The sequence below is a fragment of the Sorex fumeus genome, unplaced genomic scaffold, assembly GCF_029834395.1.
Source record: "Sorex fumeus unplaced genomic scaffold, SorFum_2.1 ptg000103l, whole genome shotgun sequence".
NCBI lineage: Eukaryota > Metazoa > Chordata > Mammalia > Eulipotyphla > Soricidae > Sorex > Sorex fumeus.
In genome coordinates this window covers 3,846,853-3,871,821 of record NW_026606160.1, presented here as the reverse complement: position 1 = coordinate 3,871,821, position 24,969 = coordinate 3,846,853, and the positions used below count along the sequence as shown (strand labels likewise).

The 24,969-nt window shown below is 48.9% G+C and overlaps 1 pseudogene; it reads left to right on the top strand.

Moving 5' to 3' along the window:
• Positions 1 to 7,593: 7,593 nt before the first annotated feature.
• On the top strand, positions 7,594 to 8,556 carry LOC130042561 (uncharacterized protein C6orf62 homolog; annotated as a pseudogene).
• Positions 8,557 to 24,969: the final 16,413 nt, after the last annotated feature.

Sequence of the window (24,969 nt, the reverse complement as noted above, 5' to 3'; positions counted from 1 at the left end):
TCAGACTTTTGTGGGGTACATATCTGAATCTCCTCGGGGTGCCCGGGTGGGTTGCCCCAGCTTGGTCTCTGGACAAGAAGGGTTGCAGGGGTTGGAACCTGGTCTGGAAGAAGCAAAGCAAGGCTCTTTTCTTTTTTTGTTCTCTTCGCTCTGAGCAATAAAATTCTGAACCCACCTTCGATGTCTGCGGCTGTGCCCTTTGAATGTTTCCTACAAGGGACAACCCACACTCCACCCACATTGTGAGGGTGCCCCAACCCTCTTCTATAAAGATGTGGGGGATGGAGGAAGATCCAGCTCAGAATGAGGGAGTTCGCCATCAAGCATCTGAGACTGCTTTGTTTTCATTTTCTTGTTTGTTTGTTTATGGTTGGGGCCACACATGGATATGTTCAGGGGGTTCTCCTGACTCTGCACTCAAGAATCACTTCGGAATGGCTGTAGAACTGTATGGGGAATGTACGAAAGGATCTGGGTCCCATGCATGCAAACAAAGAGCCCTTAACCGCTCTGCTCCCGCTGCAACGGCCAAACTGCTTACTTGTTTCCTAATGACCCTATACCTAACACTGAAATCTGTAACTGGCTGTGATCCACTGGGCTGGAGCTATAGCACAGCAGGTAGGGCGTTTGCCTTGCGCGTGGCTGACCCGGGTTTGATTCCTCTGTCCCTCTTGGAGAGCCCCGCAAGCTACTGAGAGTATCCCGCCTTCACGGCCGAGCCTGGCAAGCTACCCGTAGCATATTTGATATACCAAAAAACAGAAACAACAAGTCTCACAATGGAGACGTTACCGGTGCCTGTTGGAGAAAATCTGTGAAGGGAGGACAGTGCTACAATGCTACCTAGCTTTGAAGCAAAGAAAAGGGCACGACGTCTCTTTTTTTACAGAAACTAAAACAAGGTATCATTTATTGTAGGATATACTGAAATATCATTTAAAGGTAAAGGCCCTCCCGTTGTTCGTCGATTTGCTCGAGCGGGCCCAGTAACGTCTCCATTGGAGACTTTGTTGTTACTGTGTTTGGCATATCGAATACGTCACAGGGAGCTTGCCAGGCTCTGCCGTGTGGGTGAGATACTCTCGGTAGCTTGCCGGGCTCTCCAAGAGGGGCGGAGGAATCGAACGTGGGTTGGCCATGTTTGCTGCGTGCAAGGCAAACGCCCTACCACTGTGCTATAATGTGAAATATCATTATAAAATATAATTAAGGCTCACATACACTTTTCTATTGATTTCTGTATATAACACAATGATTCAGTATTTGTGTACATTTTAAAATAATTTAGAGAGTAAGTCTAGTTAATGTATGTCACTACATATAGTTAAATTCTTTTCTTGTGCTGAGAACATTTTTCTTTTTAATTTTTATTAGTGAAACACCATGAGGTACAGTTGTAGACTTACAAATTTTTGTGCTTGTGTTTTGATTATACCCTGATCAAGTACCCATCCCTCCACCAGTGCCCATTTTCCACCATTACGGATCCCTGCATCCCTCCCCACCATCCCCCCCCCACACACACCTCTTTGGCAGGGCATTCCCTTTTGTTCTCTCTCTCCTTTCGGGTGCTGTGGTTTTTAAAAGAGGCATTGAGTGGAAATCATGTTTGGTCTATAGTCTACTTTCTGCATGCTTCTCCCATCCTGGGTGGATCCTCCCAACACCCTTTATTTGGTGCTCCCTTCTCTATCTGAGCTGAGGGTTAGGAAATCTGAAGCCTGGGACAAGTCGGGCTGCAGTAGTTCCACCTAATCCCCACGTGATGGCGATGTGGGCGTTTCCATCTCTCCCTGGGCCCATTTCTCTAAGAATTTTAAATAGCAGAGGGTGAGCATTTAATAACATTTAATAATGGTCTTTTCTCTGGTTTTTTTCCCCATTGTTTTTAAGTCCCTAGCACCTTTATTTTTTTTCACCTTTAAAGCTTGTTATAGTGGGAATTTGTTTCAGAATGAAACTTCTAAAACATCAGTCATTAAAAATTTTAAATTTTACGAAAAGATTTACAAAACGGGTATAATTTGGGGGAATTTCCTTTGCTTTCTGAATTCTGTACAACACGAGTTACACACTCAATATTGCGTGAAAAACCAGAAATCCTTCTCCTCTGTCACTCCTGCTCTAATGGGCACCCTAGTTTTCAAGCACAGACAGAGCATTACAGGCACAAATCACCCTTACTCCCCCAGACAACAGTGGGAGAAATGTGTGGTGTAGGAATGATTCCCTTCCATTCTAACTGGGCTTCCAGCCTCTGAAGTATTGTCGCAAAGAAGGCAAACAAAGCAGTCCTGCACTAGACATTCCAGGGACCAGCCTGAAACCGATTTTGGAAAAAGGAGAAAGTGGTGCCCCTACTTCTGTCAGACCCAAAGCAGGCAGTCGGAGGCCTTTGTGGTGATTTCTGAGTTAGTTTTGAAGAAGGCTTTCTCCTGGAGTCTTCTTTTCACTTTCACTTAGGGAACACTTTAGTATGTCAGAAGAATTGTTTGTGCTTGAAACCAGGGTAATTTCCCATTTCTTTGTGGACTTTGTATGTATGAGTCACGTCTTGCAGTGGGGTTCGGAGATGCACTTGGAAGAATATGAGTTCTGAAAACTTGAGATTTTAAGCTGAGTCTTTTATCTATAGTCTCTTGCTTATGTTTTTTGTTTGTTACTTTTGTATTCCTGGAAATCAAACTCAGGCTCTCACACGTGCAAGGCAAATGCTCTGTTGCTGACCTACATCCTGACCGGTTTTAGACTTAAGTGTGACCTTCATATTATTACAAGAACGGGGGGATTTGATGGAGGGGAGATTGGGCCATACCTGCTGTGCTTCGGGCTTACTCTTGACTCTGAGCTCAGGGTGCACTCCTGGCAGTGCTTGGGGGATCATATGGGGTGTTGGGATTGGGACCTGAGTCAGCATGCAGGCCTGCTCTCCCATAGGTCCTGAAAACTCAAGAACATAAATCACAGTTTTCCCTCAAGTACCAAGATGGGAGGTTGTCAATTTCCCAACACTGTTTCTTTTTATATAGGGGTTGCTATCATTTGGATGCTTTCTACTCCATTTCTGAATGTCCTCCCTTCTGCTGACATAATCATATGCATCTCTGGAATTCAAGCGCTCCCTTTGGAAGGGACAGATTTAAATTTTTGTGACTTCTCTTTCATTACTTTTCATCTATTGGAAGTAACTTTTCTTGGATGATCTGATACTCACCCAGCACCAGATATTCTCATCCAGAATCCTGTAAGAACATTCTAATTTTTGCTTGAAATTTACACAAAGGGCATAGAAGGGAGAAGGGATGAAAGGGAAGTCTGAGCTGTGCGGGAAGAAAGCTGTGGGAAAAGAAAGAAGTCATAATTCCTGTTTCTTCTTTAAAACCAGAATTTCAGTCATCTGTTTTGGGGCACTCAGGTTTTTTCCAGATTCTGGCTATTGTAAAGAGTGCTGCAATGAACAAACAGGTGCAGATGTCACTTCGACTATACTTTTTTGCCTCTCTGAGATATAGTCCCAGGAGTGGTATTGCTGGGTCAAATGGGAGCTCAGTTTCTAATTTTTTGAGAATCGTCCATACTGTTTTCCAAAAGGGCTGAACCAGTCAGCTGAACCAGCAGTGAAGGAGGGTCCCTTTCTCGCCACATCCGCGCCAGCACTGATTGCTTTTGTTCTTTTGGATGTGGGCCAGTCTCTGTGGTGTGCAATGATATCTCATTGTGGTTTTGATCTGCATCTCTCTGATGATTAATGATGTAGAGCATTTTCTCATGTACCTTTTTTGCCATTCGATGTCTTCTTTGAGAAAGTGTCTGTTTATTTCATCTCCCCATTTTTTGATGGTGTTGGATGTTTTCTACTTGTGGACTTCAACTAGTACTTTATATATCCTTGATATCAACCCCTTGTTGGATGTGTATTGGGCAAATATCCTTTCCCTTTCTGTAGACTGTCTTTGTACTTTGGTCACTGTTTCTTTTGAAGTGCAGAAGCTTCTTAGTTTAAAATAGTCCCATTTGTCTATCTCTGTTTTCACTTGCTTGGCCAGTGATGTGACATCTTTGAAGATACCATTAGCTTCAATGTCATGGAGGGTTTTGCAACTTTGTCTTCAATGTACCTTATGGATTCAGGTCTGATGTTGAAGTCTTCAATCCATTTTTATCTTAATTTTGTACACGGTGTTAGGCAGAGATCTAAGTCCATTTTTTTTGCATGTAGCCATCCAGTTTTGCCAGCACTATTTGTTAAAGAGGCTTTCCTTATTCCACTTCACATTTCTTGCTCCTTTATCAAAGATTAGATGATTAGATTAGTGATAGGAGAATCCTCCCAGGATGGGAGAAGCATGCTGAAAGTAGACTATAGATCGAACATGATTGTCACTCAATGCGTCTTTTGAAAACCACAGCACTGAAAAGGAGAGAGAGAACAAAAGGAAATGCCCTGCCACAGAGGCAGGGTGGGGGGGAGGGGCAATGGGGGGGGGAAGGGATACTGGGATCCATGGTGGTGGAAATTGGGCACTGGTGGAGGGATGGGTACTTGATCACTGTATAATTGAAACTCAATCACAAACATTTGTAAGTCTACAACTGTACCTCATGGTGTTTTACTAATAGAAATTTTTTAAAAATCAGAATTTCAGAAAGCAACAGTTAATTTTGAATATGCTAAAACAGCTGGCATGAGAGCAGATGTCAGAGCATTAAAAAGTGCCAGGGGCAGAGAGAGATTGAGAGAGAGAGAGAGAGAGAGAGAGAGAGAGAGCTCTCCAGGGTGGATGCTCAGCTCAGCATGCAGCAACCCCAGACTTGATCTCCAGAACCTCATGTCTCCTTAGTGCCACCAGAAAGAGTCGGAGTTACAGCCCCTCTTCTTCTAAGTTCTTTTTTTCACCTTCTCCTCTTTCCTGTAAAACCCTTAGCAGCATGAGCACTGCTGCTCAGTTAACAAAATTCAGTTTACTCAGCTTTGCTACAGACTTTGATAAATCGCATAACCCCCTTCAGGTTTTTCTTGGTTTGATTTTTGCTTTGGGGCCACCCCCGGTGGTGCTCAGGGATTACTCCTGTCTCTGCACTCAGGAATCACTCCTGGCGGGGGCTCAGGGAACCATATGGGATGCTGGGGATTGAAGCCGATTGGCTGTGTGCAAGACAAGTGCCTTAGCCACTGTGTTCTTTCTCTTAGGCCCAAATTCAACTTTAACTTACCTAGAGTAAATGTTCTAATAGTGGGTCTCATTGCCCTGACCCTGAAAGAGCCTCCCATAAGGCACCGTTGGGAAGGACGAGTAAGGAGAGGCTGATACACTCTCAGGGCTGGGACGAATGGAGACGTTACTGGGGCCCGCTCGAGCAAATCAATGAACAACAGGATGACAGTGACAGAGTAGATATCTTAGAGTGTTCATGGAGAAGATGTATCTAGGATTAGAGATGTGGAGGGGGCAAGGCACTTGCCATACCTGCTTCTAATCTCACTTCGGTTTCTGGCACCACATGTGGTCCCATGAGTACCTCTAGAAGGAAGCCCTGAGCGAAGGAATAAGGAGTAGGCCCTGAGCAGCTTCGGGTATAGCCCAATTCTCCCCCATCACAAAATGTTTTTAAAGATGATGATCAAAACTCCTTGGCCAGCAGAGGGGAGAAAAAGTTATAAAAACATCCTTAGCCTAGTAAAACATTTCTCAGTCAGGGTCCGACCTCAGATGAAAATAACATAAATGGTAAGACCAAGGGGCCAACATATTGATGATGGGGGCTATACAAAATGGAAACGAGTCCATTGGAAAAGCAACCCAGAATAACAATTTGATTAATTCAACAGTATTTATTACATGTTCAACGAGTGGCTCGAGAGAGGTGAAGAGGTTTGCTTCGCACACAGTTTTGTCCTTAGCACAGCATATCTTCATCACCAGGAGTGACCCCCGAGTACAGAACCAGGAGGGACCGCTACCCCCTCCTCTCCATGTTAACGGAGTGTTGGGTTGTGTAGGTTCTGAGGTTGCTGTGGTGAACAGGCAGGTGCGATTCCTGCTCTTCCAGAGCTTACCTTCTGTGAGAAAGCTTATCATTAGCATGGAATCAAAATGATGAAGGAGATGCTGATGAATTCACACAGGAAATCAAGAGGCGATGCCCAGGAGGGCCCTGTGTCAGCCTGGGATGTCAGGGAAGGCCTACAGCCTGGAGAGTGAGAATGCACCAGCCATGCTGGCAGCTGGTTCACGGGCTTTGAAGGAGATGGGATTTACTCAGTGCCAGAGGCCAGCGGCCAGTACTTTCTTGTGTCTTTTCACCTCTCTTGGCGTGTGTCTTAGAACCCCGATGACTGAGAACAGACTCAGGCCTGCGGCTCTCTATTCTCAATGACCCTTTGAAGCCAACTTGCCAGCCATTTCAGTCACCTCCGGGAATTCACACTAAACACCCTGACTCAAGATCCTTTATATTAGGTGGGCACCCCAGCCTGGATATAGCACCACAGCAAACCCATTGACTGGATCCACTTTGAAATTTATGGAGTCCTTATGCTGCTGAACAGTGGCATAGGAGTGCCCTGATCCTCCTTGCCCACGCTCACTTCACTCCAGACTGTCCCTTGTCCCTTCCCCAGCCCCCACCCACTTCCTCTGATGTAGTTCTTCCCACACTAGAAAGATGCTTGATTCAGCAAGTCCACATGACCTGTGGTGCACTGCATCCAAGTGTGTGCAGATGCCACAACAAAATGCGAGTAACCCCAGTGAATACCATAACCAACTGTGGGAGCACTGCAAATCCTGGTCATTACAACAGTGAAAAGGGAAGAGAAAGGGAAAATGAATGAACATTAACAGCATCAAGTAAGGCATAAGCGCATCCATCCGCATAGTCCTAGACAGGGTCAGAACCAGCAATCTCATTGTTTTCCACCTTCACAGCTGTTCTTCTCACTGGCGTGGCTGCAGAGGAAGAATCTCACATGGAGTTGTCATCTGCCATCCCTTGGGACAGCAATAGCTTCCTCTGGAATGTGTCTTGTAGGACCTGCCCGCAGCTCTATTTCAGGTGGTCTAAGTACTTATGATTTTGTTTTTTTAGTCACATCTGGCAATGTTCAGGGCTTACTCCTGGCTACGCACTCAAGATTTACTCCTGGTACTGCTCATGAGACCATATGGGTTGCCCCAGGGATTGAACCTCATATTGTTCACGGACTAATCTAGCTCTGTGGTCTGGGATTACTCCCGGCAGTGCTGAGTGAACCATGCAGTGCAAGACTAAACCCAGACACAAAGCCTGCACTCCAGCTCTTCGTTCTATAGCCGTGTTTTGGGGGGCTTTCTTCATTTCTATTTTCGTCGGGGAAGCAGACTGGAAATGCTCAGAGGTTACTCCTGGCTCTGTAACTCAGGAACAACTCTGAGCAGTTCCTTGGGGACCAAATGCTCTATCCACTGCACTATCACTCTAGACCCAAGGAAGGTCTTATTCTCAGAAATATGCACACAGGGTTATCGTGGCTAGTTTTTTATTCCAGCAAAGATTTGGTCCTAAGTATATAATGCGCTGTGAACATTCATTCAATTGGTGGTGGGAACCATGACTTCAAACGTTGGCTTTTGATTTGAGGTCACACCTATTAGTTCTCAGGAGCTACTTCAGGTTTGGTGTGAAAGGTTGTTGCTGGCAGTGTTCATGGGACCACAGGGTACTGAGCATCTAACCAGGGACTTCCGTTTTCAAATCCTGTTTTCAAACTCTGGCTTTTGAGAACTATTCCTAGTTTCTTATTGGAGGAGTGGCGGTATCTTTCTCTCTGTCTCTCTCTGTCTTTCTCTCTCACTGTCTCTTTCTGTTGGGGCCGGACTAGATGGTGAAGATGAGTCCGTGTAGAAGAAACAAGCTCTGTACAGACTACATGCTCAGCTTAGAAAGAAAAAGAAGCTCTAGCTGACCAGTTTGACTTCAAGATGTATATTACCTTTGCATTCAAGGAGAAGAAGAAAAAAATCAGCAGGTTTTGAAGTGTCTGAGGTCAAACCAGTCATGACGAATAATTATAAGAAAATATCCTAAAAGGTGTGCGGGATTCCAGCTATTCCTTGGAAAGTTCCATAGAGCTTTTAAAGGAGGATGTGGTCCAGCTTCCTGCTCCTCGATACCAGTCTGTGAGAAGGGATGTCATTGACTGTACTCAGGAGATGTATTTCATTCTGTGGCCTTAGAATGTTATTGAAAAAAATTGTCTGTCTACTGTTTTCTAGTTGGAAGGAATCTGATGAGCCTTTTCGTCTCATTCATGCCAAATTTGAGTTTCATCACTGTGACTATGAAAAACACTTTCTGCATGTACTGAGCCACAAGGACAAGACTGGAATTGTTGTCAACAATCCCAACCAGTCAGTGTTTCTCTTTATCGACCAACAGCATTTGCAGACTCCAAAAAATAAAGGTAATATCTTCAAGTTATGCAGCATCTGCCTCTACCTGCCAGAGGAACAGCTCACCCACTGGGAGGTTGGCACCGTAAAGAAACACCTGCATCCTTCCAAGCCAGAATAGAGTCTGGGCCAGCACAGTGGAGAAGATCAGAGTGCAGCAGGAGATCTTGTCTTGTTTTCTTACCACTTTATTCTTTCAGAGATTAAAGAAAATGGACTCATGCACAGAACACTCTGCATTTTGAAACTTGTTCATCCTGATTTCTTTTTAAATCATTTGTATCTCAGAACTGAAAAAAAATTAGCTGTCTTCTTCACAGACTGTGTGAAAGAAGACTTTGCATATTTGCTGCACTGTATCAGCATCTTGTTAAAAATGTCAAATGAAAGGACTATTGTACACCGAAATGCTTCAATGTATTTGAAAGCACAAGGTGATACTCTTTTTGACGGTCTTTCCATTTGAGCTGGTTTTTGCCTCTTTGACATCTGTCATCAGCATTTAGAGGGTAAGAAGTACATGTAGGAGAATAAATAATTTTTACAAATGCAATAGCTTTGCTATAATTACCGTTGATCCAGAACACTGTCAGATTCAATCTAATGACCAGAAGTAGTTGTTCTAAAAAGAAAATTCAACCACGGAAAAGAAATCTTAAATGAAAAAAGCATCTCATTGCAGGTATTCTAGCCTCATTTTACTGGGCCAGGTTTGTTTAAAAAAAAAAAAAACCAGACGAGTCCATGTAGACTATCCCACTAACGGTCAGGAATACAGGGAACCATGAAAATGGGCGAGACAAGACGTGTGTGTCCAGATTGGTTTCAATGAGGCTCAACATCTCTTTCTTTAAGCTGCCTTAAGTAAAAAACCTAAATCTTAGTATAGCAGAAGAGTCAGTCTTTTCTCATAGACCAGATGACACCAGACCCACTTGACACCAGATGCTTGAGGTTGTAAATAACAGGCCAGAACATTTGGCTGTGTTTCTTTCCTGAGGGCTGAAACTAACTGGCTTGTGAACATAATCAAACAATGTATGTCATAATGCCCCCACTTAGGGGGCGTGGCTAGGGGCCAGTTGGTGGGGGCGGGAGGGGGAAAGCGCTGTTGCTCTGGCCTTTAAAGGTCAGCGGGAAGGCGGGTGGGGCAGGCCTGGCTGGGACTGCGGGCTCACGCTCCCCACCTGCCAGGTCTCACGCTGAGGCGGGCTCCGTGTCCTGCGTGCCTGTGCGGACTGCGTCACGGGCGTTGACCGCCGACCGCTGGTGGTGGCTCCTTGGAGACTGCCCGGCTCCTGCACGCCACCTCCGAGGCCCTGGGCTGCGCCCGCCATGCCAAGCTGCTGCTAGGTGGCCTGTGCTTGGGGCCCAGCTGGATGCTGAGCGTGTGGGCGGGCGCTCAGAGCAGGTGAGGGGCGGGCATGGGGGTGGGGGTCCTTGCCAGCCCGTGGGGCCCAGCTGGACGCTGAGCGTGTGGGCAGGCGGTGTGGGCAGGTGCGCTGAGCAGGTGAGGATTTGAAAGGATCCTATGTATTTCCCAGTTTCCTTCTGGGAATCAGAGCAAAAAGCTGTTTGCTAGTTCTTAGAATTGGAATAATCTGCAGAACTCAACACCGCCAGTTAATAATAGTGCCTAGATAGTCTGTGTGCTTTTCTGGAGGCAGTGTTTCTGAGTTGCCTCCTCCGTAAGACCTGAACAATGCTGGGTGTGCCCCTTCCCCCCCTCAAAAAAAAAAAAAACCCACAACAGCAGTAATAATAATCTGATGTCAATTGTAGTCAAGGATATTTTCATCAGGCTTTTATATACTCGAGTTTTATTCTAGTTAAGTTTCTGAAAGGCCCTGCTGTAGAAAGGCTTGGTAAAGCTTGCCTACTTGAGTCTACCACACGTTAAGGGTGTGCTTCTGTAGATCCCTTTTTAGGGTGATTCATTTGAGAAGCTTGACCCTCACCAGCAAACAGGTGTCTTAATTGGTAAAGGTCAGAAAAAGGCGTCTGGTAGGTTGCGTTATAACGGTAACATTTTTCAGCAAATTTTTGTGGGTCTTTGGTCACCCTTAAGAATGTCTTCGGGTGGCCTGAAATTCAGTGTTTGTCTAAGGATGATGACTTTCCTCATCTGAAAAATGTCTGAGCTCTCAGAGGGTTTAACTTGACAAGGGAGATGTCCTCGGTTCCGATGACAGCCCAGAGAAGTTCTAGCCTGTGATTCGGTTAATTCAGCAGTGGAGGAGGACCGTGTTAGATGAGTTCACGGTATGGACCCATGTTCAAATGCTCTGAAAAACATCGCATTGCTGTCTCAATGACAGCTCCCTGTCAGAGACCTCCACAACAAGCACTTGAGTTGCCTGAAGTGCCTCACAGCGCTGGGATAGTCCTTTAGGAACAGGAGCAGAGAGCTTTCATCAGCAAGCTGTGTGAAAGTAAAACAGACTTCACAAATGGCAGTGATTGCTAAATGTCCCCACATGGCTGTGACCATGACTTCAGGGAGTTGTGGCAGGTGTTATACTGAGGCCTTACAATGATGTCCTTGCTATTTCCTGTATGGTGGGAGTTTCCCTTCCTCTAGGAGTGGAGACGTGCCTTTGATTTGTGGTGTCTCCTTCTGAGTTCAGTTTTGGAAAGAAAAAAAATGACTCTAAAAGAACATATTTTTGCACACACACACCCCAACACTATTTCTTTGACTCCCCAAGTTCTAAAAACAATTATTTGAAAGAACCTTTTCAAATGAGTAAAAGGTCTGCTTCCTTTTCCAGTTCAGAAGATAAAGTAACATTGTCTACGTTATAAAGCATGATGGGGAAACATGAATGTCAAAGGAAAAGTTGGTGACTCCTTTCTGGATGTTGTGGCTGAAGATCATTTAAAGATTGATGATTTGGGTGAGTCTGGAAGATTCCTGAACTTTTATAAGTGAGCTATTGCAGTGGGTTCAAATTTTTTTCCAAGAATTTTAACTGACAACATGCTAAGCAAAGTATTAAAATTCAAGATGTGCAAGTACATTTCCATTGATAAAGAATGATAGTAATACAAGCTTAATGAACTGTAATTAAATGTAGAAAGTTAGATCTACTTAATCTCACATTTAGAAAACAACACATCAACAATGTTTTTTACACCACAGCTCTTTGTAACAGCAAAGGACTTGAAACAAGTACGTGCCCATCAATGGAGAACTGATGTAGTTCAGTCGTACAGCATTATACTATTGTTCTAAGGAGTATTTAGTAGAAGTATCAGTGGTTATCCATAGGTAGGCTGGGAACACGAGGGAGATTTTCTTGTAAAACTTTTTAACATTTTTCTCCAAGTGTAAGTAGGCTACCTATTTTCAAGTGTATTTAAAGAAAAGAAAAAGAACTTGAAGGCTAAGTCTTCCTGGATGATCTCATCGGTAGATCATCCAAGGTAAGGAATAGACAGTGTTCACTGAAAATAGACCCATAGACTCTGATGACAGAACTGAGATTACCAAGGGTGCAGGGCATAGGAAGGAAGGTTCCTGTGACCCGAGAGAGGCTGTCCTTGTGGTGGTGGGGATGGTGACTTAAATTCCATGTTTTTAGTTGCTTTCAGCTTTTCCGATGACTTGAAAAAAATATTGGAAGGAGTCGTTTCCAAACATTCGATATTGGTTGTCTCTTTTTAAACCTCTTCATTTCACTCTTCTTTCCTTTGGCCCTGAATGCATGGAAGTGGCCTGTCTCTGTGACCGCCGAGCTGTGCTAATTCACTTCTGCTCTTGAGCCTAGTGATTAGGGTGATTGGTCCTATCATCAGTCACAATTGTCCCTGATCCCCTAAGTAGCTTCCTACTTCCCTGAGGATAAAAGACACATGATTTGGTTCCCTTTGCTCTTCCTCCCTTCTCCTTTTCTCCTTTCTCTCTTCCCCTGTCCCCCATTGCGGAGGGGGTGGGGTTTGTGTCACACCTGGCAGTATTCAAGGATTACTCCTGGATCTGTGCTCAGGGATCCTGCCCTGCAGTGTGTGGGGAATCCAGTACTGTGTGCAAAGCAAGTGCTTGCACCTCTGTACTACTCTCAGCCTCTCTCTTTCTCTCTTCATTCTTTATTCACGCGTTGGCCACCTGCTTTTTCTCAAGCACTGCATTGAATTCAACCCACATTTCCACCTTTGGGACTTTCCATCAATTTGACATTTCTTTCTGCCTGGGTCATTTTCTCTCTCTGACCTGAAAATCCTGCAAGTGTTGCTTTTCATCTTTCTAGTCTCAATTTACATGCTCCTTTTGACATGGCACTTTTCCCAACGCCCTCGTATAAAATAGGGTTTCTTACCCCTTTTTCTTGTTTAAAACATCCAGGTCCTCTCTCATCCCATTGATGACCAGCTGTTTCTTTGTTTCTGTTTCTCTCTGCCAGTAGACTTCATTGGAGAATAAAATAATCCTCATTTTACTTCACATTGTATATGGAGTGAAGTATGTATAAACCAAAAGGACAGGTGTAAATTTAGGATGCAGTGCGCATTTTTAACATCGATTAAAAATGTGGGCAAGTTGTGGGCGGGATTAAAGATAAATTAAAATAGATTAAAAATGCGGCAAGTTGTGGGCGGGACATTCAAAGTAAGAGAATGCCCTGGAACCCAGTGCATCGTTGCTGATCGGAAAAAATGCCCTGGTACCCGGATGCCAGAGCCATGCTTGTATGAGCTCATGGTCACTGGGATACTCTCTGGAAAAGGCTGGACGGGAGCACCTAGCCCATCTGGGACCTCCTGGTGATATCGGCTCTGTTTGGGGCCTGGAGCATTCTCCGGGAGCTATGGGGCCCTCCAGCTGGTTTTCTTCTTTGTTGCTGTGTGTTGTAAGATGGCGTTGGGGGCTAGTCGTGGGCATGACTTCCGGAATCAGAGATTGCCTGGGAGCCGAGGCGGCCCCTTTGCAGTTCGGAAAAAAAGTCCTGGTACCCGCATGCCAGACCCATGCCTGTAGGAGCTCATGGTCACCGGGATTCCCTATGGAGAAGGCAGGACGGCAGCACCTACTCCATCTGGGACCTCCCAGTGATATCTGCTCCGTTTGGGGCTTGAAGCATTCTCTGGGAGCTGTGGGTCCCTATGCCGGGTTTTCTTCTTTTTTGCTGTGTGGTGTAAGATGGCTCTGGGGGGCGAGTTGTGGGCGTGACTTCTGGAAGCAGAGGTTGCCTGTGACCGGGGCAGCCCCATTGCAGTTCGGAAAAAATGTCCTGGTACCCGCATGCCAGAGCCATGCTTGTAGGAGCTCATGGCCACCGGGATTCCCTCTGGAGAATGCGGGACGGCAGCACCTACCCCATCTGGTACCTCAGGGTGATGTTGGCTCTGTTTGGGGCCTGGTTCTTTGTCTGGGAGCTGTAGGCCCACCGCCGTTTTCTTCTTTCTTACTGTGTGCTGTAAGATGGCGCTGGGGGGGCGAGTTGTGGGCACAACTTCCAGAATCAGAGGTTGCCTGTGACTGGGGTGGCCCCATTGAAGTTCTGAAAAAATATCCTGGTACCAGGTTGCCAGAGCTATGCTTGTAGGAGCTCATGCTCACCGGGTTCCCTCTGGAGAAGTGGGACGGCAGCACCTACCGCATTGGGGACCTCCGAGTGATATTGGCTCTGTTTGTGCCTGGAGCATGCTCCGGGAGTTATGGGTCCCTCCAGCCAGTTTTCTTCTTTCTTGGTGTGTGCTGTAATATGGCCCTGGGGGCGAGTTGTGGGCAGGGCATCCAAAATCAGAGCTTGCCCTGGAGCCGGGGTGCATCATTGCAGTTCGGAAAAATTGTCCTGGTACCTGCATGCCAGAGCCATATCTGTAGGAGCTCATGGTCACCGGGATTCCCTCTTGAGAAGGCGGGACTGTAGGACCTAGCTCATCTGGGACCTCCCAGTGATATCAGCTTTGTTTGGGCCCTGGAGCATTGTCTTGGAGCTCTGGGGACCTCCAGCCAGTTTTCTTCTTTGTTGCTGTGTGCTGTAAGATGACACTGGGGGGCGAGATGTGGGTGTGACTTCATAATCAGAGGTTGCCTGCAGCCAAGACGGCCCCATTGCAGTTCAGAAAAAATGTCCTGGTACCAGCATGCCCAGGCTATGCCTGTAGAAGCTCATGGTCACCGAGATTCCGTATGGAGAAGGCGTGACGGAAGCACCTAGCCGATCTGGGACCTCCGGGTCATATTGGCTCTGTTTTTGCCTGGAGCATTCTCCGGGAGCTGTGGGGCCCTCCACCGGTTTCCTTCTTTGTTGTTGTGTGCATAAGATGGTGCTGGAGGGCGAGTTGTGGCATGACTTTTGAATCACAGGTTGCCTTGGCGCCGGGGCGGCCATATTGCCGTTCTTAAAAAATGTCCTGGTACCTGCATGCCAGACCCATGCTTGTAGGAGCTCATGGTCACCGAGATTCCCTCTGGAAAAGGCGGGACGGCAGCACCTAGCGCATCTGGGACCGCCCAGGGATATCGGCTCTGTTTGGGTCGGGACCATTCACGGGATCTGTGGAACCCTCGAGCCGGTTTTCTTCTTTGTTGCTGTGTGGTGTAAGATGGCACTGGGGGACTAGGTGTCGGCGCGACTTCAGAATCAGGTTGCCTGTGAGCCAAGGCGGCCCTTTGCAGTTGGGAATAAAAGTCCTGGTACCCATATAACAGACCCATGCTTGTATGAGCTCATGGTCACTGGGATACCCTCTGGAGAAGGCAGGATGGGAGCACACAGCCCATCTGGGAACTTCCAGTGACACTGGCTCTGTTTGTGGCCTAGAGCATTCTCCGGGAGCTGTAGGGACCTCCAGCCAGTTTTCTTCTTTGTTGCTGTGTGTTGTAAGATTGCGCTGTGAGCGAGTTGTGGGCATGACTTCTGGAATCAGAGGTTGTCTGGGAGCCGGACTGCCCCCTTTGAGATTGGGACAAAAAAGTCCTGGTACCCACATGGCTCTGGCATGAGGGTACCAGGACAGTTTTTCCGAACTCCATGGGTCCAGTCCGGCTAACAGGCAACCTCTGATTCTGAAGTCATGCCCACATGATTTTGCTTTTTGGAGCTCGTGGTCACCGGGATTTTCTCTGAGAAGGCGGGACAGCAGCACCTACCCCTGCTGGGAACTTCCAGTGATATCGGCTCCATTTTTGGCCAGAAGCATTCTACGGGAGCTGTGGGGCCCTCCAGCCAGTTTTCTTCTTTGTTTCTTTGTAGTGTAATATGGTGCTGGGGGGCGAGTTGTGGGTTTGACTCAGGACTCAGTGGTTGCCTGGTTGCCGGGGCAGAACCATTGAGTTTGGAAAAAATGTCCTGGTACCAGTTTTCCAGAACCATACTTGTAGGAGCTTATGGTCACTGGGATACCCTCTGGAGAAGGCAGGATGGCAGTACCTAGCCCAACTGGGACCTTCAGTTGATATCGCCTCTGGTTGGGCCCGGAGCATTTTCCTGGAGCTGTGTGTCCCTCCCACCGGTTTTCTACTTTGTTGCTTTTTGGTGTAAGCTGGCGCTGGGTGGAGAGTCCTGTGCGTGACTTATGGAATCAAAGGTTTCCTGGGAGCTGGGTCGGCCCCATTGTAGTTCGGATAAAATGTCCTGGTACCCACATGCCAGACACATGCTTGTATGAGCTCATGGTCACCGAAACTCCCTCTGGAGAAGGTGGGACAGCAGCACTACACCATCTGGGACCTCCAGGTGATATAGAATGTTTGAGCCCCAGAGAATTGTCTGGGAGCTCTGGGTCCCTCCAGCCGGTTTTCTTCTTTGTTGCTGTGTGGTGTAAGATGGTGCTGGGGGGCGCCTCGTGGTACTGACTTTCGGGATCAGAGGTTTTCTAGGAGTCGGAGCGAACCCATTGAGTTTGGAAAAAATATCCTGGTACTGAATGCCAGAGCCATGCTTCTATGAGCTCATGGTCACCGGAAATCCCTCTGGAAAAGGTGGGAAGGCAGCATCAACCACATCTGGGATCTCCCGGTGTTATCAAATCTGTTTGAGGCCCGGAGGATTCTCCGGGAGATGTGGGCTCCTCCAGCCGGTTTTCTTCTTTGTTGCTGTGTGGTGTAATATGGCGCTGGGTGCGAGTCGTTGGCGTGAGTTCCAGAATCAGAGGTTGCCTGGGAGCCGGGGTGGCCCCTTCGCAGTTTGGAAAAAAAGTCCTGGTACCCGCATGCCATATCCATGTTTATATGAGCTCATGGTCACTGGATACCCTCTGGAGAAGGTGGGGCGGGAGCATCTAGCCCATCTGGGACCTCCTGGTGATATTGGCTCTGTTTGGGGCCTGGAGCATTCTCCTCCAGCCAGTTTTCTAGTTTGTTGCTGTGTGTTGTAAGATGGCATGGGGGCGAGTTGTGGGCATGACTTCCGGAATCAGAGGTTGCCTGGGAACAAGGGTGGCCCTTTTGCAGTTCGGGAAAAAAGTCCTGGTACCCACATGCCAGAGCCATGCTTTTTGGAGCTCATAATCACTGGGATATTCTCTGGAGAAGGCGGGACGGCAGTACCTACTTCTTCGGGGACCTCCCAGTGATATCCGCTCCATTTTCGGCCAGAAGCATTCTCCTGCAGCTGTGGGGCCCTCCAGCCGGTTTTCTTCTTTGTTGCTGTGTGTTGTAAATTGGCGCTGTGTGTGAGTTGTGGGCATGACTTCTGGAATCAGAGGTTGCCTGGGAGCTGGGCTGCCCCCTTTGCAGTTCGGATAAAAAGCCATGGTACCCACATGGCTCTGGCATGATGGTACCAGGACATTTTTTTCCGAACTCAATGGGTCCGGTCCGGCTTCCAGGCAACCTCTGATTCTGAAATCATGCCCACATGATTTTGCTTTATGGAGCTTGCGCGCACCGGGATTTTCTCTGAGAAGGTGGACAGCAGCACCTAACCCTGCTGGGACCTTCCAGTGATATCGGCTCCATTTTCGGCCGGAAGCATTCTCCGGGAGCTGTGGGTCCCTCCAGCCAGTTTTCTTCTTTGTTGCTGTGTAGTGTAAGATGGCGCTGGGGGGCGAGTTGTGGGTTTGACTCAGGACTCAGAGGTTGCCTGGTTGCCGGGGCGGAACCATTAAGTTTGGAAAAAATGTCCTGGTACCAGTATGCCAGAGCCATACTTGAAGGAGCTTATGGTCACTGGGATACACTCTGGAGAAGGCAGGATGGCAGTACGTAGCCCATCTGGGACCTTCAGGTGACATCGCCTCTAGTTGGGCCCGGAGCATTTTCCGGGAGCTGTGTGGCCCTCCCACCGGTTTTCTTCTTTGTTGCTTTTTGGTGTAAGATGGCGCTGGGTGGCGGGTCGTGTGCGTGACTTATGGAATCAAAGGTTGCCTGGGAGCTGGGTCGGCTCCATTGTAGTTCGGATAAACTGTCCTCGTACCCACATGCCAGACACATGCTTGTATGAGCTCCTGGTCACCAAAACTCCCTCTATAGAAGGCGGGATGGCAGCACTTACTTCTTTGGAGACCTCCCAGTGATATCGGCTCCATTTTCGGCCTGAAGCATTCTCCTGCAGCTGTGGGGCCCTCCAGCCGGTTTTCTTCTTTGTTGCTGTGTGTTGTAAGTTTGCGCTGTGTGCGAGTTGTGGGCATGACTTCTGGAATCAGAGGTTGCCTGGGAGCTGGCTGCCCCCTCTGCAATTCGGATAAAAAGTCCTGGTACCCACATGACTCTGACATGAGTGTACCAGGACATTTTTTCCGAACTCAGTGGGTCTGCCCCAGCTCCCAGGCAATCTCTGATTCTGAAAGCATGCCCACATAATTTTGCTTTTTGGAGCTGTGGTCACCGGGATTTTCTCTGAGAAGGAGGGACAGCATCACCTACCCCAGCTGAGACCTTCCAGTGATATCGGCTCCATTTTTGGCCGGAAGTATTCTAAGGGAACTGTGGGGCCATCCAGCTAGGTTTCTTCTTTGTTGCTGTGTAGTGTAAGATGGCGCTGGGGGGCAAGTTGTGGGTTTGACTCAGGACTCAGAGGAAGCCTGTTTGCCGGGGCGGACCCATTGAGTTTGGAAAAAATGTCCTGGTACCAGTTTTCCAGAACCATACTTGTAGGAGCTTATGGTCACTGGGATGCCCTCTGGAGAAGGCAGGACAGCAGGACCTAGCCCATCTGGGACCTCCAGGTGATATCGACTCTGCTTGGGCCCGGACCATTTTCTGGGAGCTGTGTGGCCCTCCTGCCGGTTTTCTCGTTTGTTGCTTTTCTGTGTAAGCTGGCGCTGGGTGGCGAGTCGTGTGAATGACGTATGGAATCAAAAGTTGCCTGGGAGCTGGGTCGGCCCCATTGTAGTTCGGATAAAATGTCCTGGTACCCACATGCCAGACACATGCTAGTATGAGCTCATGGTCACCGAAACTTTCTCTGGAGAAGGCGGGACGGGAGCCCCTACACCATCTGGGGCCTCCAGGTGATGTTGAATATTTGAGGCCCGGAGCATTGTCTGGGAGCTGTGTGCTCCTCCAGCTGGTTTTCTTCTTTGTTGCTGTGTGCTGTAATATGGCGCTGGTTGTGAGTCGTTGGCGTGAGTTCCAAAATCAGAGGTTGCCTAGGAACCGGGGTGGCCCCTTCGCAGTTTGGAAAAAAAGTCCTGGTACCCGCATGCCATATCCAAGTTTGTACGAGCTCATGGTCACTGGATACGCTCTGGAAAAGGTGGGATGGGAACATCTATCCCATCTGGGCCCTCACGGTGATATCGGCTCTGTTTGGGGCCTGGAGCATTCTCCTGCAGCTGTGGGGCCCTCCAGCTGGTTTTCTAGTTTGTTGCTGTGTGTTGTAAGATGGCATGGGGGCGAGTTGTTGGCATGACTTCTGGAATCAGTGATTGCCTGGGAGCCAGGGCGGCCCTTTTGCAGTTCGGGGAAAATGTCCTGGTACCCACATGCCAGAGCCATGCTTTTTGGAGGTCATAATCACCGGGATTTTCACTGGAGAAGGCAGGACGGCAGCACCTACTTCTTCGGGGACCTCCCAGTGATATCAGCTCCATTTTCGGCCTGAAGCATTCTCCTGCAGCTGAGGGGCCCTCCAGCCGGTTTTCTTCTTTGTTGCTGTGTGTTGTATATTGGCGCTGTGTGCGAGTTGTGGGCATGACTTCTGGAATCAGAGGTTGCCTGGGAGCCGGGCTGCTCCCTTTGCAATTCGGATAAAAAGTCCTGGTACCCACATGGCTCTGGCATGATGGTACCAGGACATTTTTTCCGAACTCAATGGGTCCGGTCCGGCTCCCAGGCAACCTCTGATTCTGAAATCATGCCCATATGATTTTGCTTTTTGGAGCTTGTGCTCACTGGGATTTTCTCTGAGAAGGTGGACAGCAGCACCTACCCCTGCTGGGACCTTCCAGTGATATCGGCTCCATTTTCGGCCGGAAGCATTCTCCGGGAGCTGTGGGTCCCTCCAGCCAGTTTTCTTCTTTGTTGCTGTGTAGTGTAAGATGGCGCTGGGGGGCGAGTTGTGGGTTTGACTCAGGACTCAGTGGTTGCCTGCTTGCAGGGATGGACCCATTGAGTTTGGAAAAAATATTCTGGTACCAGTATGCCAGATCCATACTTGTAGGAGCTTATGGTCACTGGGATACACTCTGGAGAAGGCAGGATGGCAGTACCTAGCCTATCTGGGACCTCCAGGTGATATTGCCTCTAGTTGGGCCCGGAGCATTTTCCGGGAGCTGTGTGGCCCTCCCACCGGTTTTCTTCTTTGTTGCTTTTTGGTGTAAGATGGCGCTGAGTGGCGGGTCGTGTGCGTGACTTATGGAATCAAAGGTTGCCTGGGAGCTGGGTCCGCTCCATTGTCGTTCAGATAAAATGTCCTGGTACCCATATGTCAGACACATCCTTGTATGAATTCATGGTCACTGAAACTCCCTCTGGAGAAGGCGGGACGGCAGCACGTACACCCTCTGGGACCTCCAGATGATGTTGAATATTTGAGGCCCAGAGCATTGTCTGGGAGCTATGTGCTCCTCCAGCCGGTTTTTTTCTTTGTTGCTGTGTGGTGTAATATGGCGCCGGGTGCGAGTCGTTGGCGTGAGTTCCAAAATCAGAGGTTGCCTAGGAACCGGGGTGGCCCCTTCGCAGTTTGTAAAAAAAGTCCTGGTACCCGCATGCCATATCCATGTTTGTACGAGCTCATGGTCACTGGATACCCTCTGAAGAAGGTGGGATGGGAACATCTAGCCCATCTGGGACCTCCCGGTGATAGCGGCTCTGTTTGGGGCCTGGAACATTCTACTGCAGCTGTGAGGCTCTCCAGCCGGTTTTCTACTTTGTTACTGTGTGTTGTAAGATGGTATGGGGGCGGGTTGTGGGCATGACTTCCGGAATCAGTGATTGCCTGGGAGCCAGGGCGGCCCTTTTGCAGTTCGGGAAAAAAGTCCTGGTACCCCCATGAAAGAGCCATGCTTTTTGGGGGTCATAATCACCGGGATTTTCTCTGGAGAAGGCGGGACGGCAGCACCTAGTTCTTCGGGGACCTCCCAGTGATATCAGCTCCATTTTCGGCCTGAAGCATTCTCCTGCAGCTGTGGGGCCCTCCAGCCGGTTTTCTTCTTTGTTGCTGTGTGTTGTAAATTGGCGCTGTGTGCGAGTTGTGGGCATGACTTCCGGAATGAGAGGTTGCCTGGAAGCCAGGGCGGCCCTTTTGCAGTTCGGGAAAAAAGTCCTGGTACCCCCATGAAAGAGCCATGCTTTTTGGAGCTCATAATCACTGGGATTTTCTCTGGAGAAGGTGGGACGGCAGCACCTAGTTCTTCGGGGACCTCCCAGTGATATCGGCTCCATTTTCGGCCTGAAGAATTTTCCTGCAGTTGTGGGGCCCTCCAGCCAGTTTTCTTCTTTGTTGCTGTGTGTTGTAAATTGGTGCTGTGTGGGAGTTGTGGGCATGACTTCTGGAATTAGAGGTTGCCTGGGAGCCGGGCTGCCCCCTTTGCAGTACGGATAAAAAGTCCTGGTACCCACATGGCTCTGGCATGATGGTACCAGGACATTTTTTCCGAACTCAATGGGTCCGGTCCGGCTCCCAGGCAACCTCTGATTCTGAAATCATGCCCATATGATTTTGCTTTTTGGAGCTTGTGCTCACTGGGATTTTCTCTGAGAAGGTGGACAGCAGCACCTACCCCTGCTGGGACCTTCCAGTGATATTGGCTCCATTTTCGGCCGGAAGCATTCTCCGGGAGCTGTGGGTCCCTCCAGCCAGTTTTCTTCTTTGTTGCTGTGTAGTGTAAGATGGCGCTGGGGGGCGAGTTGTGGGTTTGACTCAGGACTCAGAGGTTGTCTGGTTGCCGGGGCAGACCCATTGAGTTTGGAAAAAATGTCCTGGTACCAGTATGCCAGAGCCATACTTGTAGGAGCTTATGGTCACTGGCATACCCTCTGGAGAAGGCAGGATGGCAGTACGTAGCCCATCTGGGACCTTCAGGTGATATCGCCTCTAGTTGAGCCCGGAGCATTTTCTGGGAGCTGTGTGGCCCTCCCACAGGTTTTCTTCTTTGTTGCTTTTTGGTGTAAGATGGCGCTGAGTGGCAGGTCGTGTGCGTGACTTATGGAATCAAAGGTTGCCTGGGAGCTGGGTCGGCTCCATTGTAGTTCAGATAAAATGTCCCGGTACCCATATGTCAGACACATCCTTGTATGAGCTCATGGTCACTGAAACTCCCTCTGGAGAAGGCGGGACGGCAGCACCTACACCATCTGGGACCTCCAGGTGATGTTGAATATTTGAGGCCCAGAGCATTCTCTGGGAGCTGTGTGCTCCTCCACCCGGTTTTCTTTTTTGTTGATGTGGGGTGTAATATGGCGCTGGGTGCGAGTCGTTGGCGTGAGTTCCAAAATCAGAGATTGCCTAGGAACCGGGGTAGCCCCTTCGCAGTTTGGAAAAAAAGTCCTGGTACCCGCATGCCATATCCATGTTTGTACGAGCTCATGGTCACTGGATACCCTCTGAAGAAGGTGGGACGGGAACATCTAGCCCATCTGGGACCTCCCGGTGATATTGGCTCTGTTTGGGGCCTGGAGCATTCTCCTCCAGCCAGTTTTCTAGTTTGTTGCTGTGTGTTGTAAGATGGCATGGGGGCGAGTTGTGGGCATGACTTCCGGAATCAGAGGTTGCCTGGGAACAAGGGCGGCCCTTTTGCAGTTCGGGAAAAAAGTCCTGGTACCCCCATGAAAGAGCCATGCTTTTTGGAGCTCTTAATCACTGGGATTTTCTCTGGAGAAGGTGGGACGGCAGCACCTAGTTCTTCGGGGACCTCCCAGTGATATCGGCTCCATTTTCGGCCTGAAGAATTTTCCTGCAGTTGTGGGGCCCTCCAGCCAGTTTTCTTCTTTGTTGCTGTGTGTTGTAAATTGGTGCTGTGTGCGAGTTGTGGGCATGACTTCTGGAATCAGAGGTTGCCTGGGAGCCGGGCTGCCCCCTTTGCAGTACGGATAAAAAGTCCTGGTATCCACATGGCTCTGGCATGATGGTACCAGGACATTTTTTCCGAACTCAATGGGTCCGGTCCGGCTCCCAGGCAACCTCTGATTCTGAAATCATGCCCATATGATTTTGCTTTTTGGAGCTTGTGCTCACTGGGATTTTCTCTGAGAAGGTGGACAGCAGCACCTACCCCTGCTGGGAACTTCCAGTGATATCGGCTCCATTTTCGGCCGGAAGCATTCTCCGGGAGCTGTGGGTCCCTCCAGCCAGTTTTCTTCTTTGTTGCTGTGTAGTGTAAGATGGCGCTGGGGGGCGAGTTGTGGGTTTGACTCAGGACTCAGAGGTTGTCTGGTTGCCGGGGCGGACCCATTGAGTTTGGAAAAAATGTCCTGGTACCAGTATGCCAGAGCCATACTTGTAGGAGCTTATGGTCACTGGCATACCCTCTGGAGAAGGCAGGATGGCAGTACGTAGCCCATCTGGGACCTTCAGGTGATATTGCCTCTAGTTGGGCCCGGAGCATTTTCCGGGAGCTGTGTGGCCCTCCCACAGGTTTTCTTCTTTGTTGCTTTTTGGTGTAAGTTGGCGCTGAGTGGCGCGTCGTGTGCGTGACTTATGGAATCAAAGGTTTCCTGGGAGCTGGGTCGGCTCCATTGTAGTTCAGATAAAATGTCCTGGTACCCATATGTCTGACACATCCTTGTGTGAGCTCATGGTCACTGAAACTCCCTCTGGAGAAGGCGGGATGGCAGCACCTACACCATCGGGGACCTCCAGGTGATGTTGAATATTTGAGGCCCAGAGCATTGTCTGGGAGCTGTGTGCTCCTCCACCCGGTTTTCTTTTTTGTTGATGTGTGGTGTAATATGGAGCTGGGTGCGAGTCGTTGGCGTGAGTTCCAAAATCAGAGGTTGCCTAAGAACCGGGGTAGCCCCTTCGCAGTTTGGAAAAAAAGTCCTGGTACTCGCATGCCATATCCATGTTTATACGAGCTCATGGTCACTGGATACCCTCTGCAGAATATGGGACGGGAACATCTAGCCCATCTGGGACCTCCCGGTGATAGCGGCTCTGTTTGGGGCCTGGAGCATTCTCCTGCAGCTGTGGGGCCCTCCTGCCGGTTTTCTACTTTGTTACTGTGTGTTGTAAGATGGTATGGGGGCGAGTTGTGGGCATGACTTCTGGAATCAGTGATTGCCTGGGAGCCAGGGCGGCCCTTTTGCAGTTCGGGGAAAAAGTCCTGGTACCCACATGCCAGAGCCATGCTTTTTGGAGGTCATAATCACCGGGATTTTCTCTGGAGAAGGCGGGACGGCAGCACCTACTTCTTCGGGGACCTCCCAGTGATATCAGCTCCATTTTCGGCCTGAAGCATTCTCCTGCAGCTGTGTGGCCCTCCAGCCGGTTTTCTTCTTTGTTGCTGTGTGTTGTAAATTGGCGCTGTGTGCGAGTTGTGGGCATGACTTCCGGAATCAGAGGTTGCCTGGGAGCCAGGGCGGCCCTTTTGCAGTTCGGGGAAAAAGATCTGGTACCCACATGCCAGAGCCATACTTTTTGGAGGTCATAATCACCGGGATTTTCTCTGGAGAAGGCGGGACGGCAGCACCTACTTCTTCGGGGACTTCCCAGTGATATCAGCTCCATTTTCGGCCTCAAGCATTCTCCTGCAGCTGTGGGGCCCTCCAACCGGTTTTCTTCTTTGTTGCTGTGTGTTGTAAGTTTGCGCTGTGTGCGAGTTGTGGGCATGACTTCTGGAATCAGATGTTCCCTGGGAGCCGGGCTGCCCCCTTTGCAGTTCGGATAAAAAGTCCTGGTACCCACATGGCTCTGGCATGAGGGTACCAGGACTTTTTTTCCAAACTCAATGGGTCTGCCCCAGCTCCCAGGCAACCTCTGATTCTGAAATCATGCCCACATAATTTTGCTTTTTGGAGCTTGTGCTCACCGGAATTTTCTCTGAGAAGGTGGACAGCAGCACCTAACCCTGCTGGGACCTTCCAGTGATATCGGCTCCATTTTCGGCCGGAAGCATTCTCCGGGAGCTGTGGGTCCCTCCAACCAGTTTTCTTCTTTGTTGCTGTGTAGTGTAAGATGGCGCTGCGGGGCGAGTTGTGGGTTTG